The sequence below is a fragment of the Canis lupus genome, chromosome 29, assembly GCF_011100685.1.
Source record: "Canis lupus familiaris isolate Mischka breed German Shepherd chromosome 29, alternate assembly UU_Cfam_GSD_1.0, whole genome shotgun sequence".
In the NCBI taxonomy this organism is placed as follows: domain Eukaryota; kingdom Metazoa; phylum Chordata; class Mammalia; order Carnivora; family Canidae; genus Canis; species Canis lupus.
The window spans coordinates 25,517,892-25,537,992 of NC_049250.1; the positions used below are offsets into that span (position 1 = coordinate 25,517,892).

Here is a 20,101-nt window from a genome sequence, read left to right on the forward strand (position 1 = left end):
GCCTCCGCAGCCCCCGGGGTGGAGTGGACGGCGCCCCGCGGACGGGCCTCCTGGGGAGGGGGCGCGCCCCTGGGCGAGGGAGGCGGCGGTTCCGGGGCCCCGGCGGCTTCGCGGCGCGTGCGTGCCGAGGCGGGGTGGCGGGCGGACCCCTGCAGGCCCGGGAGGCGCCCTGCTGGCCGGGCTCGACGCGCTCGCGCCCGGGGTGGGCGTGGGGGGTGGGGTGGGGTGGTGGCGAGCGCCTGGGTGCAGCGCGGTCCGCGTGCGTCACCCCGGAGCAGTTAGAAACGCGGCCTGCGCGGTCGCCCACCCCTGGGCAGCTGAGTCTGAACTGCCTGAGGCCTGAGGCCTGAGGCCTGAGGGAAGGTCGTCTCTGAGGTCACCGGGCAGTGCAGCTGCGCGATGCCATCCCCCTCTGCAGTGTGGACGCCGAGTCTTGGCTGGAGGGCTGGCCCTAAGCTTGCAGGAGACGTAGGTAACTCGAGAGACGTGCACATAGTAGGTCTTAACTTCGTGGTGGTTGCCCCATGGTCCCCCCGCTCCCCAGGAGCACACAGTCCTGCAACAGCTGTCTTGTTACCTGTTCCAGAGCCCATACTGTGGAAGCGGTGTTACAAGGCAGATTTTTTTTTTAATATTTTATTAATTTTTCATGAGAGACACAGAGGAGGAGAGGCAGAGACCCAGGCAGAGGGAGAAGCAGGCTCCATGCAGGGAGCCCGACGTGGGACTCGATCCTGAGTCTCCAGGGTCACGCCCTGGGCTGAAGGCAGACGCTGAACCGCTGAGCCCCCCCGCCAGGCTGCCCTCAAGACCGCTTTTTTCTTTCTTTTTCAAAATAATTTTTCTGAGGATCAGAGTTGTGACTCAGAATATGAAACAGGATGGATAAAAGAACATTTATTAATGAATTTTAGGACTGTTCGAATTCATTTTTTTTTTTACCTCAAAGGTGTACAATTTAACATATTTATACCTGCAGTTTTGTCGTCTTCCATACATGGAGGAGATCTTGGAAAAAGCAGACCTAAGAAGGGTGATGTGGATGGTTTCCCGTATTAGTTAAAAAAAAAAAAAAAAATGCTTCCCAGTTCATGAACTAACAGTCCAGATGAGATAGAGTAGTGGAGACAGGAGGGGAGGTTTTTCTAGAGCTGCGGTTGGCACCTCAAGTGTGGGTCGGCCAAATTGAGGCATGGGTAAAATGCACACTGGATTTCTAAGATATAATACGGAAAAGAAAGAACGTCAGCTAGTTCATTTTATACTGGTGACATGTTGAAGTGAGGATGTTTTTGAAAATTTAAGATTACATATGTGGCTTCTTGTTGCATTTCTGTTGAATGGTGCTGTTCTGGAGGGTAAGAAAATCTTTTTGAGGAAGACCAAGGCTTTCATTTATGAATTGTGAGGGAAGGTGGCCATGTTGGACTTCTCAGGTAGGCCAGCAGATATAACTTGCTTCATTTAATTTTTTATGGAAGTGGGGGAAAAAAAAAGTACCCCAAAAAGAGTAATATAGAAGACATTTTCAGAAAGCAAATTCTAAGTCATGGAACCTTATATATTGTCACATGAACATCACAATAGCTATTGATAATAATAAATGTACCAAACTAACAAGATATTTGAATTCTTTTTAATGAATCTGATTAAGAATGTACAGCATGCAGAACATTTGAGATTTTTGTTGAAAATGGTTAAAATAAGCTCCAACTTTTAACCTCTTGATATAATATACCTCTTGAGTTTTCCAGTGAGATAGTAAACTGAGATTTCAGGAAAGCTTTACTTCCAATTTTCTATACTTAATTTAAAAATGTATTTGTTTTTCATTCATTTATTTAACAGAAGCCTGCTGGGGGGCCAGGAATCTTGCTAACCAGTGTCGACGTAAAGGTGAACACGCAGACATGCCCTTACTCTCTGGAAACTGATGAGTACCAATTCAGAGACAGTGAAGAAGCAAATAACCATGGCATAGTGTATTTGGCCTTTGAGTGTTTTACCTCTATAAATGCAACATGTTAATTGTTTAAACCTAGAAATTATAAATTCTTGTCAACACGTTGATGAAGAGTCTTATTGGGACTTGGCTATGGGCTTAAAATATATTAGTTGAAAATCAGAGTATAATTAATCCATTAATTATGAGAACTTAAAAAAATTACAGTATTTCTTTAAATATAAAGAAAAGAGGAAAATAATAATAGCATATTATTTATGATGCTTTCTTCTAGCCTTTCAGCAACTTTTAGGTTCTAAGGAATTTAATAATAGAAGTGTAAAGGAGACATTGATTTATGCCCCTAACATAGTTTAAAATTGCTGACTTTAAAAAGTTAAATCCATTTTAGCATATTACATAGTTTTTAAATCAATATATTTGAGTCTTTTAGGAAAAAGTTAAACACAGACCTTATGTTAGTTTATTACTGTTGCTGTAACAACTTACCACAAAGTTAACAGCACAAAACAACAGCAATGTATTGTCATACAGTTCTGTAGTCCAACTAAGAACTCATGGGCCAAAGTCAAGGTGTCCACAGGTCTGTGTTTCTTTCTACAGGGAAGAATTTGGCTTTTTGTTTGTTCAGGTTGACGGAATTCAGTTCCTTGCTCTGGTAGTATTGGTTCCATACTAGCTCATCAGCTGAGGGCATGTTCCCAGCTTCTACAAGCCATCCATATTTGGGTTGTGGCTCTCCTTCTTCAAAGCTGGGATTGCTGGGTTGAAAGCCTCCCATCTTTCTGACTTCTCATGCCTTTTCTTCAGTTGTTTTCTCTCTAATTGCAGTCTTTTAGGAATCTAATTAGATTGGACCCACCTACATAATGCTGGATAATCTCTTCATCTCAAGGTCCATAACCTTAATCACAGCTGCCAAGTCCCTTTTGCCATGGTAAAGTAGATATTTACAGGTTCCAGGGATTAGGGCATGGACATTTTTTAGAGGCCATTATTCTGTCTACTGCAGATCTTAATTGGGGCCATGCAGTATAATACAATGCTTCTTACCAGTATTCTCAGTACTTTAGGGTAAAATAATGTTGATAATAACAAGTAAATTTTATCGGATGTGTAATATGTTCTAAACTCTTTTTCTGCATTATTCATTTAGTCCTTAGAAGTGCCCTAGGAGACAAGCACTATTATTATTCCCATTTATAAATAGGAAGATAGTTGCAGAGGAGGGGAAGTCCCATAGCTAATAGGTGGTGAAATGAGGATTTGAACTTACAGTCTGGTTTCAGCACTTCTGCGTGCTTTGAATCTCAACATAGTAAAAAATTAATTCTGAATGTCTGGATTTACTAAACATGGTTAGTAATAATAGTGACAAGTTCAGGATTTGGCACCACAATGTCTGGATTCAAATTCTACCTTTACTAGTTCCTGGATGAACCTGGAAAATTTATTCAATCTCTGTGGGTCTCACTTAACAATAAACTGAATTAGTAATAACACTTGAGGATTAAATGAGGCCATATATGAATAATACTTTGAATAGTGACTCCTCAAAGTGAGCTATTGCTAGCTATAATTATTGATGACAACTCAACATTTAAAAACAGTTAATTGTAAAAAGAAATGTTTCCTTTAGGTAACTTCAGGCTCTTCATAAATTTTTATGAAAAAATTTTTAAAATATTAAAACTAAAAAGAAATTTTTAATTAAAACTTTTCTTTTAATATACCACAGTGCTATCTCCTTTCTCAGACACTGATTTCTCCCCACTCCAGTATGCCTTCCATCTTTCTAGCACTGTTACTTTCTACTGTTATCTGATTGTATACTGTAAACACCTCATCCAGACTCTACTTGCCCAGGTTAATGTCCAAATGACTTAGAAGGGCAGCAGGACACAAAATCCAAGTTCTCCCTTTCAGCATCTGTTAGCCTAGTATTTACACAGCCATTACTGCTAAATTCTTACTCTTCTCTTTTGCTATTATTATTCCTTGAAGGAGGCTCATGGGTGTAGAGAAGGAAGGGAGGCCCCTGGCATACCCTGGATCCCTGTCTCAATGCCTTCTAATATCACTCTAAACCCTACCCTCTCTTCTAATAATCTCTGCTGCCACTGCCTTATTTCAAGCTCTCATCATCTCTGCACTTTAAGCCATTCCTAGCAAATCTGTGGCCTCTAGCCTAAGTCTCTTCAGGCTTAATCTCTTCCCTGCTCACTAGAATGATCTTTCTCAAGTACTAAACTCACAGGTTACTCTGTTACTCTCTTTCTTCAAACCCCATGCCCCAGTTCCTGTAAAGGTTATTCCTTTTCCTGTGTCTGTTAGCACCAGTTAGGTGCTTCTACTGTAGCATTTAAAATAATCACAATTGTTTATATAAGTGCTAGCCTTTCCTTCTAAATCATGAATTCATTGATGGGGAATAAGCGATGGTTTTGGAGGCTCCTGAGTGGCTCAGTAGGTTGGGTCTCTGACTCTTGGTTTCTGCTGAGGTCATGATTGCAGGGACCTGGAATTGAGCCCTTGTGGGGCTCTGCACTCCGTGCAGAGTCTGCTTGTCCCTTTCCCTCCCCTTCTCCCCCCATGTTTCTAAAAAAAGAGATAGTCTTGCTGGAATGAATTTATTATATTATTTTTGTCATTATCTATTTACATATCTGTCTCTTGTCACTTAAAGTGTGAATTCTTAAAGGGGAGGCTCATTGTTTTATTCATTTCTTTTTCCAGCTATGTCCAAGACAGAGGAAGTGCTTGGTAACTGTTAAATGGGTGAAAAGGGAAAATAACTCAGAAAACATACAATCGAAAAAATTCTGCTTAAGCCCAAAATAGTACATAAAGCAACTTACTGGGAACATATAAGGTTATGATTTTAGAAGAAGTATAACTTATGGTTAAAAGCATGGATTCTGGAGCTTTGAATTCTCACTCTGTCACTTATTACATATGCATTCTTGGGCAAGCTAATGAAGCCTGTATCTTCTTTGTCTATAAAACAGGGATGACAATAGTAACCATCTCTTAGAGTTAAACAGATCAAATGAGTTAATATTTCTAAAGTGTCTGTAATAGTGTCTACCACACAGTAAGTATTCTAGAAGTGTTTGCTAAGTGAAAACACAATAGTTTATATTCTTACTGCTTTTGATGGTAGCTAATGACTTTATAATACAGTGATTTAAAAGATTAAAAATAGCCCAGAGTTTTGTGATGGTGATGTTTAGTGATTTTTAACTTTCAATGATTTTTAATATCTCACATTATACAAGGACCATATATATCCACTGAACATTTAGAGAGTATGGCGTATGATTCCTCTCCTAAGTAACTTACATATTTTCTCACCTGTTATGACGTAACAAATTACCACAAACTTATGGCTTAAAATAACATACATTTATTATCTTATGGTTCTCTGGATCACAAGTCCAACACTAATCTTACTAGGCTACAATCAAGTTGTCAGCAGACATTCCTTTCTTGAGACTCTCAGGTAGAATCCATTGTCTAGTCTTTTTCAGCTTCTGGGAGGTGTCCACATTCCTTGGCTAGTGGTCCCTTTCCTCCATCTTGAAAGCCAGCAATATTGTATCAATCTGTAGTCACATCTCTTTCTCTGACTCCAGACAGGGAAAGCTCTCTGTTTCTAAGGATTCCTATGATAAGAATTAGGTCCACATGGATGATCTAGAGCAATGTCCCATCTCAAGGTCCTTAACTTAATTATGTCTGCAAAGCTTTGTTTGCCATATAATTTATACACGGGTCCTGGGGGCGGGGGTTCAGTTAAGAGCATTTTTAGGGGACCAATATTCTGCCTACCATACACTTGTACTGTAAAATGAATTCCTGCTAAAAGGTACATAGGTTTTGTTTTTTTGAAAATGGAGACAGTATTAACTAAAATGTGAACAATTGTGTCAGTATCATTTATCATTTGTTCCTCTAGTCATTGGTAAGAGCCTTATCTGCTTAGCAGAAGTACTGCAGGGCTCACTGATTAATGGCCTTGTTTTCAAGGACTTTTATTTTAGTAAAGAGGGGAGAATAAACTCGTATAGATGAATATCTGCTAGGGGCTAAGCACTCTACAATGAATTTTGAATACATTAGTCCCATTTAATTTCCACAATAACTTTATAACATGTGGTAGGCAGCCGAAAGATGACCCTCAAGAATCCCCACCACTAGTATGCTATGACCTTGTGTAATCTTGTCCCTTTGAGTGTGGACTGCATCTGTTGACTCTCCCAATCAATGGAGCAGGACAGTAGGGAGAAGGATATTATTTCTGGGATTAGGTCACAGAAGACAGTGAGTGACCCCTCTTGCTTATACTATCTCTGCTTCTCTTTTACTAGTTTGTTTTGATGAATCCAGCTACAGTGTGGTATGGTGCCTTTTAGAGAGAGGCCAACATGGTGAGGAACTGAGGGTGACCTCTAGCCAACAGCCAGGAAGTAACTAAGGCCCTCGGTCTAATACTTGTGAGTGACTGAATCTTACCAACAGCTAGAGCCTGAAATTAGAAGTGAGTCTTCTCTAATAGAGCCTTGGGACTACAGCAGCCTCTGCGAACACCTTGGTTGCAGCCTTGTGAGAGATCCAGAGCCAGAGAACACTGCTAAGCCACCCCTCAGATGCCTGACCTATAGAATTTATAAGAAATATTTTTTTTACGTTTTGAGGTGGTTTGTTACACATCAAGAGATACTAAGATATTGGGACATCTGGGTGACTCAGCGGTTGAATGTCTGCCTTTGGCTCAGGTCGTGTTCCCAGGGTCCTGGGATTGAGTCTTGCATCAGGCTCCCCACAGGGAGCCTGCTTCTCTGCTTATGTCTCTGCTTCTATGTGTCTCTCATGAATAAATAAATAAAAAAATACTAAGATATTAATACTGTTTTAGTACAGATAAGAAAAAAAGAGTTGAGTTGAGGTGACAAGGTGACTTTGTAGGTCTCCCAGTTGTTAGTGAAAACTACCACAAATGATGATGATAGCAATAAAATTAAAATTGATAGTAGCTTACATTTATTGAGTACTTACTAGATGTTAGACACCTTTCAAATCATTTTATGTATATCATCTTAGGTTGTTACATCAACTCTATGAGATAGATACTATAATTATCTCATTTTATAAATAATGAGATTGGAGCATGGAGAAGTTAAAGGACATTACTAAGACCCCCAGTTAGTCAACATATTGGTAGGATGTGAACCCGGATTGTATGACTCTAGAGTTTTCACTCTTAACCACTAACTTCCTTGGCTTACAATAGAGTTCTGTCCTGATAAAACCATTGTAAGTTGAAATTATCCTAAGTCAAAGGTGCATTTAATACACTTAACCTATCAAACATAGCTTCTCCTAGACTGCCTTAAACGTTCTCAGAACATTTGTAGCCAATACTTGGACAAAATCATCCAACACAAAGCCTGTTTTATAATGAAGTATGGATATCTCATGTAATTTATGGAATACTGTATTGAAAGTGAGTAACAGAATGGCTGGGTGGGCATAGAATTGTGGCAACTGTGTTGACCGTTTACCCTCATGATTGCCTGGCAGACTGGGAGCTGTGGCAGCAAGCTTGCTGCCGCTGCCCAGTATCATGAAAGAGGATTGCTAGTCCAGGAAAAGATCCAAATTCAAAATTTGAAGTGCGGTTTCTACTGAAGGTTTATTGCTTTTGCATCATCGTAAAGTCAAATAATCATAAGTTGAACTGTTGTAAGACTGTTTGTAAATTGTTCCTTCAAGATCTGTGTTATAAGGCAAAAGGATATGGGTGTAGCAGGAAGAAAGGGAAAGGGTCCAAGAGTTTACCAGCAGTGAGGTTAATCCTGATCAAAGTATTAGGAAATGCTGGGGTGCTAGGGAGCCATCTGATCTGACTCCGTAAGGCTGGGTATGATTTAGGCTTCCTGCTGTTAGAGGAAGGATGAGCAAAAATGGTGAAAAAGCATAAGGCACAGATGAGAAAGCACCACCTCACAGTGCCTAGAGCTGGGGGAGGATGAGGGATAGTGGGAGATAAAATTAGGTATGTTGGAGCCTGGTTATATAAAAGATTATGAATAATTTTTATAAAAAACATTGATTCTTGAATTTTTTGACTAGTAGTTTAAATCAACTATATTTTAGTTTAGTTTAAACTATACAATAGAACTATTATAGAGATAACATACTAGTGAGTGTGTAATATGTAGAATCTGTATGGATTGTATGAATATATGAAATTTAGTTCCAGGGAAATGCAAAAGAAAAATAGGAATATATGTAGAACATTTTGTGTGATTAAATTTCTTAGATGTATTCAGTTTTATGTAAAGTGAAACTGCATGAATATCAAAATTTGCAAGCCTTTTTATTTCCTTGTAAAAACAATACTATTAGTGGTTACATTCAAAGCACATTAAGTATTTCACTAAAAACAGGGCTTGCAGAAATTAAAAAAAAGAAGTCATTATGATTGTGTTCTTAATTACCTGGGAGTGGACTTCAAAAACACTACTGTGGAAGAAAGTCATATAAAGCAGGACTGAAAACATTATCCTCTCTTTTTCTCAAAACATCATTCAAATTCACTAGATGGAAATTTAATTTTGTGAGATGTCTGTACTGCTCAAATTTGTTTATGGTGTGAGCTTTCAATTTAGACAATTTATCATTACTTGGAGAGAAACTTTTTCTCTTAAGCCAGATTGAGTTTCCTTTCCAGGGAATAGATGAATCCAGGAAAAATGTTTCCATAGCTCATACCTAGCCAAAAGCAGTGGCCATGGAGGAACGGACTGCTCATTAAATAATGACAAAAGGAAAATATGTGTTCTCTTTTCCCATAGTCTCCCTGTGTCCTTGACATGTCTCACAACTCTCCAATCCATAGATTCAAGCAGATTACATTTTGATTCTTAAATTTTGGGGCTGGACTTCTTTTCACCACAGTATTAAGCAGGTGATTACAAATATGAAATACAGAGAAAGGCCTGACTTTGATTTGTGTCTGACAGTTGTATGACCTTTGGATAGCCTCTTAACTGTCATGAGCCTCAGTTTCTTAATCTTTCATCTGTTTGACATGTCCTCTAAGATTTCTTTTTGTTTTAATGTATTAGGATTCTAAAGGACAATTCTGTATGACTGCAATTTCAAGCCAATTCTACATTTAGACATGTGGGCCTCTAGGCTGTCTCCATGTATTTTTTTGAAGCTATCTTTTCTATGTCTGCAAGTTTTCCACAATACCATAATTACATCCATAAGAGAGGCTAAGTCCTAAATTCTTAGCCTAGCCCAATTTGGCTCCTTTTCTCATTATTTTTGATCTCATAATTTAGGAGAGGATACTCCCTCCACCTCTCAGGCAGACAAATTCTGTACCAGCCCTAAAGGAATAAGCCTGAAGTCATTTCCTTATAAAATCTCTCCCTTTTCTGCATGTATTTAAGTATTTGTACTGTATATCTTACTGTTGTAACAGAGGAAGTCAGAGAGGAGAAGAAAAAAATATGGCAATTATTCAACCTGACACCATTAAACTTTGCAACCTCAACATCCAAAGCATCGCTTCATCTCCAGTCCAACTCCCAACCCTGGAGGATTGCAGTGACTCTTGGAGACAGGGAATTTCTTCAAAAAGAAGCCCTGGAAACCACGATAAGGTGTTTCAAACAAGAGCTATTGACTCATTACATCAGAGTTTCAGGACCAGTCTGTAGTCAATATTCTTGTGTGCCTCCAAAATGTAGGAAGTAAAATAAAGATTTATATAGGTGCATGGGGATTTCACATGATTTCTAAATAGTCTGGGAAGCATCCAGAAGTCCTGATTCTCTTGAGTTTCTGAATTAGTGCATTGTTTTTCCTGTGACTCATATTAGAAGGATCTAATAACTAAACATTGCTCCTGATTATCTCTGGGTCATGGAATATCCTGAAAGTTGTATAAGGCAATGCTGTTGGGTTAAAAGAGTTGGCCTGAAGTTAAGGAAACATGATTGCTCGTGTCCACCCTCTCTGTTGAGCTGAGTGCCCTTGGGAAAATGATAGAACTCCTGAGAACCTTAGTATTGCATCTGAAAATGAAGACTATAGGCTGGATAAGTTTTGAGACCCTTTCCAGTTCTAAATTTATAATACCATTCTAAGAGTAAGTTGTCACATGCCTATAGATACTTTGAATTAGACACAGATACTGGAGTGAATGTCAAAGGGTAGTGTGCTTAGCTAGGCTTTGCCATTATCCAGAATTATAGAGGCACAGCTTTAATCCACTTTGATTCAAGAGACTTCTGAGGAGAAAAGTAGTATCAAGAATTGGCGAGCAAGTTAGGCCTGCTATTGCTATACCATCTCTAAGTGTTTTGTTTCATATTATTCAACTTACAGAGATTTAATAACATCACAGTGTTATTAAATGATGTTCCTTTGAGCCACCATTATAGGAAGATAGTGTAAAATCTCTGATTTCTATATTTATTCCTTTCAAATTCATTTAAAAAAATATCTTTGTTAAAAAATCCTATTAAGATTCACTAATCCAGTGACAATCAATGAAACGAGATTTTTACTGCTTGTGTGACACTATATTAATCACTTTGGAAGGATATAAACACTTATGAGAAAGTGCTTGTATACTAGGAGAAGAGAAAAGCAAAGAAATGAAAATAGGAACAGCAGTAAAAGAATCAAAATGCCCAGGGCATTTTGCAGGAGAATGAAATTAACCTAAAAGGGAAAATGCATGCTTTGGTTTTTTAATGCAATAATTTCTGTGTGTACTTTGTTAAAGATTATTTTACTTAGAATCAGGTTGAAATCTTTCTTTTCCCAGCATACAAAGCTCTCTTTAAAGATAAATGTTGCAATAGTATTTTTAATTATTGAGGCTGGGCACTTGTTTCCTTCTTACATTCATGTACTTCCAAAGGGATTTGGAACATGGAAGAGTTTCATAACTGTTTTAGAGAAACAGGAACTTAGGTTTCTCTAATTACAAACATTACTTCCCAGTTCTAGCTAAGTTCAGGCTCTATTCTCTGTAGTACTGAACTTTCCAAGTTGTGTTACATCAATATAATGTATGATCTGTGTGTGCTGGAACATCCAAACATTGGTGAGTCTCTAGGATACTCTAGGATACTTTGTTTTAGCTAGCTTTGCTGTGAGTTATTTTTTTTTCAATGTGGTTAGTGAATTACTAAATAAACATTTAATTTAGGAAATAAAATTTCATAAATTTCTCCTCCTTCCCAGGTAATTGTAGCTCAAACAGTGCAACAATAATGTAGTTTGCGTTTCTACAAGCTGAGTATCTGAAGTGTAGTGTCTGAGCACTACTCCTAAGTTTGAGATGCCCAGAAACTGCTCATTTTGTGGTAATCATGATGGCTTTCTGCTCATCTATCAAAATCATATACCATAGCTGAGTATCTTTAGGTAGTATTAGTGAAAGAAAGTATTTCTAACGTATAATTTGAAAAAATAATGCTAGCCTATAACAATACTAATGTATAATAAAGTATAGATGGCTCATATTTCTGCTTAAGGTTAGGCTATTTCCCTGTATTTTGTGAAATAATATTAATGGCTAATATTTATATAGTACCAGTTGTATGCCAGACACTATTCAAAGTGTTTTACGTATATTAGCTCACTTAATACAACTTTGAGTAGTAGATATTGTTATAAATCACAATCCCATTTTACAGATGAAGAAAATGCACAGAGATTTAGTAAATTGCCCCAGATCATGAAGGCAACAGGTCAGAATTTGCACTAGTTTCTCTGATTCTGGCATGTGTGTTCTTAATTACCATGACATACATACTTCCTCCCAACAGATCAACCTGCACATCGGCGCCACCCCCACCCTACCCCCCTCCCTTTATTTGAGGCCAGGAGCCACATTCCAGGACTTGAGCACCTGCAGCCGGAACCTATTTTTTACTTAATCACTTAATAATAAGTGAGGTGGGGAGAAGCCGAATAGCTAGCTGGTGACCACGGCTGGCTACGTAATTATGCAGAGCTCAGTTCAAAATGAAAACATGAGGCCTCTTGTTCAAAAAGTAGAGGGAAAAAGTATCATTAAAGGCACTAAAGTATAAAGCCTTTCCTTTCCTTCAGAGTCTCCCTTGTCATGGTATTTTTAATTTGCCATTTAATGTTTTAAGTAAAGGAAATTTAAACTTTAAATTGTTAGCATTAATTTTGCCATTCATCTCTGTATTGTGCAATGTCTGTTTTAAATGCAAATATAAGAGCATTTGACTTGTATGGAGAATCACCAAAATTGTACTTTTTTGGTAGTTTATATCTGAATATCTTTTTTCCCCCCTAATTAGAACAGTGGAAACTACACAAAACTGACTTAACTGTTTTTATTTCACACTTTCTACCTCTGGCTTACTGATGAGTAAGGAAGGACTGAAAGGAGAAGGGAATGTGGGTTGCCCTGTTCTTCCTTTCCTTCAGTGTCATCATTTTTAACATAAAGTAGTTCACTAATGCAAGGAGCTAATGAAAGAAAGAGTATGATAAAGTTTTTTGGTTTTTATATTTCTTAAAACACCATTGTTTTCTTTCTGTGTTTGAAGCAGTTCTGGTTGGATCAGAAAGCATAGCCTCTTGGGACAATTGGTGTCCTTACTTACTCAGTTGTAGACACTGTGCACTTGATTTGAGTCTCTCTAAATTTTAATTTACTATGGGTACACTGGAACCCTGTGCTCATGGACCTCATTAGCATATATCTAAAGTGGGAGGTAGGAAACAAAACAGGCTGACATGCATTTTGCTTCATCTCTGCTCACATGTATATTCCATTGTCCCACTGGACTTTACTTATGAAACAAGTACAAATATAAAATTATTGAGAATTTCATGATGGAAATAGCAGAGTCCTTCTTAAGGCAGAGCCCTGCTAGGTCACATGCCTGTGAAGCAGGCTCTGCTTTGGGCCATTAGATGAGATGGAAGCTGGACTAAACTGAAATCATTCTTCCAATCAGCCACAAACGTCCCAAATGTTGTACTAAAGATATAAGTCACTGGAATGGGAGGGTTAGCCACAGGTGACCAAAACAGGGCAGCCATGCCTACAAAGACAATGATGGGGCGCTTGGGTGGCTCAGTCAGTTAAGCCATTGACTCTTGGTTTCAGCTCAGGTTATAATCTCATGGTCATGAGATCAAGCCCTGAGTTAGGCTCCCTGCGGGGAATCTGCTTGAAGAATCTCTCCCTTGGCCGCTCCCTCCATTTGCATGTGTTCTGTCTCTCTCTCAATCTCTCAGATCTTAAACAAACAAACAAACAAACAAACAAAAATGGAGTTGGCTGACTATATATTGAAATAAGGCTGTGGAGAAGAATAAGGATAATGGAAGCTCACCTGCCATTTCTTAATGGTTAATGACTAAATGTGAAAACTAGGGACCTTGGGGCAGGCCCGGGTGGCTCAGCGGTTTAGCGCTGCCTTCAGCCCAGGGTGTGATCCTGGGGACCAGGGATTGAGTCCCACGTCGGCTCCCTGCATGGAGCCTGCTTCTCCCTCTGCCTGTGTCTCTGCCTCTCTCTCTCTCTCTCTCTCTCTCTCTGCCTCTCATGAATAAATAAAATCTTAATAAAAAACAAGCAACTAGGGAGCTTGAGTGGTTTTCACATATTTGAAGGCAGGTACAGTCAAATGGCAGAGAGGAGAACTAATTGTAAGAGTTGCAGAGATGTTGAACACTCAGCCAAGGCAGATCTGTCAGGGGAAGCTCGGAGGCCTAGTAGGGAAAACTTGGGGATCCTGAAAAGTGCTGCAGAGATCTTTGGATATCCCTGAGGATGCTGACTCTGCAGTCCCTCTGGACCTTCTAGATGTGTGGAGGTGACTACCCTTCCTTGAGTGGAAAGAGCTGACACCAACTGTGCTACAAGATGCTACAGAAGTCTCTCCCTAAAGGAAAACTGGTGCCCTATTCAGATTTACCCTCATCACCTCTCCTGGCTTCCAGACCAATAACAAGAGATGGAATGTTTTAAGGGTGCTTGGTCATGGGGCCAGAATGCAAGTCTGAATAAACAAGGATGTTAACATAGGGGTACTTTTTTTGGGAAATGAAGATGACCACCATAGCAAAGACTGTAGGTGTGGGACAGTGTGCTACTGTGGTGGCTCTTAGAACCCTAGAAAAATAACAGCCAACTCTCAGTAAGTTAGGAATCCTGAATTGGCCTGAAAGATGATAGAGAAAGAAGCAGTAATGTTTTGGAGAAGTGAGCATGATGGAATGTTAGTAGGGCCAAAAAATCCACCATGAGATTATGTCCATGAGAGGGTTGAGAGGACAGACCATTCACCAAAGCCATGAGGAATGTGCTGGTGAGGGAGATGTAGGCCAGCAATGATAGTAGGTGGTCACAGAGCTGTGCTCATTTCATGAATTGATGTCCTGTGGGGTCCATCAGTAGTAGAGGCCAAATGATGGTGCTTAACCACCAGAAGCTAGGAGGCCACAATTTTTAAAATCTAGCAAGGTCACCAGGAGTTGCAGAGATGGTAAATAAAGCATGTGTCCCCATGGGCAAATATTGCTACCTAACATCAATAAGTAAGAAAGAGGGAGAAAAAAGGAAGGAGAGAGAGAGGAGAGGAAAAGAGAAAAGAGAATGAGAGAAGAGCAAGAGGCTAAGAATAGCCCTGCAGAATATGAAACTAAGATCCCTTGCTCAGTTTTCAGACACAGTCATTTTTCAGGTGTATAACCTATTGACTAAAGAAGTGTATAGGTCCCTAAGAGGAAGGGTTCTTCAACCCCATGGGAAGTATATATCATGGCAGTTCTATCCTTCTCCAAAGATACTTAAACCATCATTTATCTGGGAAAGAGTACATTGGGGAAAGGGGAATAACAAGAGTTACAAGGACTATTGAACTCATGGTCTGAGTTGACATTGATAATCAGAGATTAACATGTCCTCCTGGTCTCCTGTTGGAGTGGAACCATGGGACCAAGTAGTAAATAAAGTCATGACTAAAGTCCAACTCACAGTGTGTTCATTTGTTCCATAGACTCATTGTCATTTCCCCAGTCCTGAATGCATAATCAGAATTGATATCTACTTGGAATAGGATTAACTGCTACATTGGGTCCCTAGCCTGTAGAGTAAGTGATATTATAATGGGGAAGGCCCAATGGAAACCTCTAAAACTAACCCCCTCTTGCCCCCAGTCAAGATAGAAAATCAAAACACTATTTTATCCCAGTGAGGATGGTGGAGATTAGTGTCACTATTAAAGACATAGATGATGCAGGGGTGGTGTCATCTATTATATGTCAAGTTATTTTCCCAGGCTGGCCCCTGCAGAGGCCAGACAGATCCAGGAAAATGGCTATCAACTACTGTAGGTCTAACTAAGTAGTAACCCCAATTGAAGCTGCTGTGCCAGATGTGGTGTTGTTGCTAAAAGTTCAATAAGGCCTTAGGTACGAGGATACGGCCATTGACTTATAAAATGAATTACTTTCATTCCAATGATAAAAGGGGATCAGAAATAATTCATATGGGACAAATGACAATATTCAGATATGGAAGCAGGAAGAAAAAGGCCGAGCTTGAATTATGAGTGGGTTGACAACTCCCTCATGGCTTTGTTAGACTTTGTTTAAACTGCACAGCAGTCTAGAATGCTTCCCAGTGTTTTCCCTTTCTCCCCTTCAGTCATGGGCAAACCTAGATCATGGTCTGATGGCTCTCTCAGCTGCATCTGGCTCTCTCTCTCTTTTCACATAGGATTTTTCCCTAATAAAATTCTTCTATATTTAATCCTGTCTTTGCAATTTTGTCCTACACTTACATAGCTCTCTACCCTCGGTGTACAGAAATGTTCTTTGGTTAGTTTCCAGTTTTCTACTATTTTCCATAACCCTTAGTTCTGCCCCCTTCCATCTACGCAATCCTCCTTGACTACACTTAAAGAAGGCATTGGAGACTATGCTTTTTCTGGGGACAGAGTGATTTTCTCAGCCTCTGCTTCCTGCTTCTGAATGGTAGGAGACCAGTGGACATAGTAAATCACAAATTGCCACAATCCTCTTTTAGTGCAGGCTGGTGACAGTACAACTCCCACAGAACATAGCTTTGCATCTTTAATTCTGGTTAGCTTGATTTGCTAATAGTCACACCCATGATTCTTTTTGAGACATGTCTCTTTCTCTAGACTCAGTTGCTGGTAACTTAAGTGTACAAAATGTACATCCTTCTAGGGGAGAACCACTTCTTTAGGTGTCTCTCTGAGGCACTTTGACCTCATGGGGCCAGAATAAAACTGAAAGATTTTTACTTCATTCGCATAGGGCATTTGCTCATATGATACTGTGTAGACCCTTTTTCCCATTTGCTCAGTTTTCATTTTCTGGTTCTCAGGTTCCTGTTAGCCTTCATCTCCAACTTGCAATATTGTCATGAGATCACTTTGTGTATGTTAGAGGTGCCATGGTGCAGACAATCCTGTTAATTGGGCATTCAGACAATTGCTGGTTCCATATCTTTATCTTTCTTCTCATGCATTTTCAGAATTTCCACAAATGAGCTTATTATCTAGGTCAACTCCTAACTTTTGCCTATTTCCCTTAGCTCTCTTTGCTAGAAACTCACTCATGTTTTTGTTGTTGTTTCCATTTCTGTGACAACACATAGAAAAGACAAGCAAGGACTGGCCCTGAGACACTCCAGCATTTAAGTATCAGGGAGAAGAGGATGATTCAGCCGAGGAGAATGAGAATGAGAAACCAATGAGGGAGGAGAAAAAGCAAGAAGAGGGATGCCAAGTGGAAACTAGCAATTGTGCTCAATGTTGTTAAAAAAAAAGGCAATATACTGAAAATTGACCATTTGCTTGAATCACATGGATCATGGTGACCTGGACTAAAGTGGTTTTGGTGGAGTGATAAGGGTGGAGCCTATTTATAATGGATTGAAGAGGGAACAGTATCTATGTCTTGTGTCTGCATTATGTAAAGGGATCTCTCCCTTCCTCTGTGTTTCTTCGATTGTGCATCTCCGCCAACCATCTCAATTAGGATAAACCAAACCAGTAGCCACAGTATCCTTCCTTCTTAGAACACAGGAGAATAATTATATTTATTTTAGTACTTTGTCTCCATCTCATCCATTGGTCTGGTCTGTTTATAGGATCCCTGAAACTATGCCTGTATTTCACCTTGCCACTTGGCCGGAAGGCTAGCCCTAAGTAGCTTTAGCTATGGTAACAGTTTGTCTTATCCTTTCAATTTGAAGGGTTTGTTTCCCTGCTATATCAAATGACTGCTCAGATGAGTATTCAAGGTACAGAAATGATCAGATTCTGTTTCAAGCTAGTCGGAAAAAGAATATAGTTGGCTGGGCAGTAGCTGGGTTGTATGTAGCCTTAGTTCTAAAATAGTTGCAGGATTCAGTGAAGGTTCTTAGTTGTAAGAATATCTGGGCAGGTCACTTAAGAAAATTTAATCCTATAAAGAGAGAGCCTTTATGGTTTCCTAAGATCCATAAAAGTCTATGCCTTACTGCTCTCAACTCTTCACACTTTTTGTTTTGTTTTGTTTTAAATTGACTTATTCTTCCCAAGTGTCTGAAGGGATAGATGATATTATTCATGCTTTAGAGAACAGAATAGGAAACAGAAGCTGAGAGAATAGATAATTGACCATGTTTTAAAGTTGACAAGAGAGGGAACAACTTAGTATTTGAAAGCCATGAAGCTAAGTGGCCTCTGTTTGAATCATGGCTCTGTAATTTACTTGCTGTGTGACCTTGGACATTGATGTAGGTCCCGAGACTCAGTTACTTTAACTGCAAAACGGGGCTAAGGCCAATATTTGAATTATGAGTTGTTGGGAACATTACCTGTGGTAATCCAGGTAAAGGGCATTACTATTCCTCAGCATGTGGTATGTTTTTAATGAGTGCTAAGTCATAATAAAATGTACTTCCTTTATCTTTAGTATTGGGCTTGCCACTTGGCATCTGAATCATATACAATTACCCATCTAGTCTTTCAAATCCCATTTTTATTTCAGAATTCTAGTTACTGGAAGATATGACAAACTATAGCTGTATTTTTTTTAAGGAACAGATTAGTATAAAAGTAAGAGGAATTGTATCATTTTCTATCAATTTCCAATATCAAAATTGACAAATCAAGGCAGGCCAAATTTGAAAATGTGCAGAGAGGAAGATCACCACTAAATCACCTCATTTATTTTCTCTTTCAAAAATATATTTTTTAAAACAGCAGGATAAAAAAGGAAAATTGTATTAGAAAAAGGGCTGTTACCCTACCACATTTCCTCAGTGATTGATTGTATTTTCTCCCAGGAATTGAAGAAAAGGAGAAGAGAACATGAGGGTTGATTGCATCAAAAGTGTGACACGAATAAAAGAATCAAGAAATCACATATGTCTGCACAGAAGTCAACTAATAAATCAAAAGCATGTTCTTAGCTAAGTCAGATATTTCTTTGAAACAGCATATGGCGCAATTCCAATATACTCTATATTCAGCTACCTAACAGGCTGTCTTGTTGCTTTCAACTAGTGAAAAATCTAGCAGCACAAATGTTTATAAGCCTGGTAAAAGATTTTAACATTATTTAATGCCCTGATTAGCTATTACTGGCCTGATGATTACACTGTAAAACCTAAAATCATAAATGGAGAAAATAACCTGTTGGCAGGAGTGAACACTAATTGTTACAACGTCCTATATTAAATGTGTTCATAGTTTCTTTTTAGCAGTTATTTTCATGTAAAATTTAACAAGTTTTCTTTCATCACATATCGTCAGTATTTTTTTTAAATGTGAATTTAAATTTCTGCATCATTTTTAGTTGAGAGTCATAAAATTAACATATAATAATTTTAACCAAATCAAATTCTCATAGCGGTATCATGTCCTAATCAGAAAAGAATAAAGCTGGCTTTTAAAAATGTTATGATGACTGTGTCTTACTAGAAAGGATAACTAAACCCCAATATAATTGGAGAAAACTAATTCGTATGGAATTCTAAACTGTCAAACACTAAAAAGTCTATGACTATGTAAAGATTACTGTGGGTGGCTATAACTTGTAGCAAGGGAAAAACTTGTTAGACTAGAATTAATTGACAAGGGTAGGAGGCATTTGTTTCAGTAGATCATTATTCCCTATTTTTTTCAGAATTATACTTAATTGCCATTATATTGCAATGTCAGTGTTAATGTCAAATCTGAAAGGAATATTCCACCCACACATCTCTTGACCAAAAATTGCAACCACTCATGTTTGTTGGGCACTGATCCCAAGTAATGGCTGAGTTCTAGAGGAAATTATTGAATGCTATATTTTATCAAATCCAAAAGGGAGGGAAGGTAGGGGGTATCAGTGCAAAAAATTTAGAATAGAACAGTCATAAAGGAGACACTGGTATATAATATTCTAACCAGTCCTTTGACTCTCTTTACCTATGTAAATCAGCAAGTTATTCTGAATGAAAACTAGTCTTTTATTTCCAATAACCATACTCAGCAGCATCTGTGGAGTTCATGAGAAGTAACAGGGGGCTCCTTCCTACATGTGAAAATCCTCACATGTTCTGAGAGGGCCTAGAGCTACTTTGCCAGAGTTCTGAAATCCAGGTTCTCTTGCTTACTTTTTCCTTTCATTAACTCAACTGATTATTTCTCAGGGCCACTAATTCTGTATTTATTGTCTATTCATAGCACATAATATTTCATATGAGCATAGTGCTATCAGCAACTATAAAAAAGTCGAAATGCTATGCTAAGAAACCTGGTGGTCAGGTGTTGATGGGACTGGATATACATTCAAAAGTATAGTGAGTGTTTTAGTTGTTTGATTTTTCTGTTTCTAGCACCCCAGTAAAATAATGGAAGAAAGTAAAAAAGGAAATGGTGCTAGTGAAGTGTTTCTTCTCTGCTAGACACTTGGCAGACACCACCTCAATCATTTTTCTGCTGGCCCAGGCCTGTGACCAATTCTGTTCATAGTTGAGAAATATTAATTCATGTTGGGATAGTAACCTGTTGACTCAGCATCAGGCCACCCCTTTATAAGGCCTTACCCCTTGCT

The 20,101-nt window shown here is 38.9% G+C and overlaps 1 long non-coding RNA gene across 5 annotated transcripts in view; it reads left to right on the forward strand.

The window, feature by feature from the left end:
• The first annotated feature begins 231 nt into the window (after window positions 1–231).
• The window catches only part of LOC111093254, a 90,911-nt gene continuing 71,041 nt past the window's right edge, over window positions 232–20,101 (forward strand). For all 5 annotated transcript variants that reach the window (XR_005381102.1, XR_005381103.1, XR_005381104.1 and 2 more), the window contains exons 1-2: window positions 232–472; window positions 1,849–2,900. This is a non-coding gene — a long non-coding RNA (uncharacterized LOC111093254). The remainder of the gene's footprint in view (window positions 473–1,848; window positions 2,901–20,101) is intronic.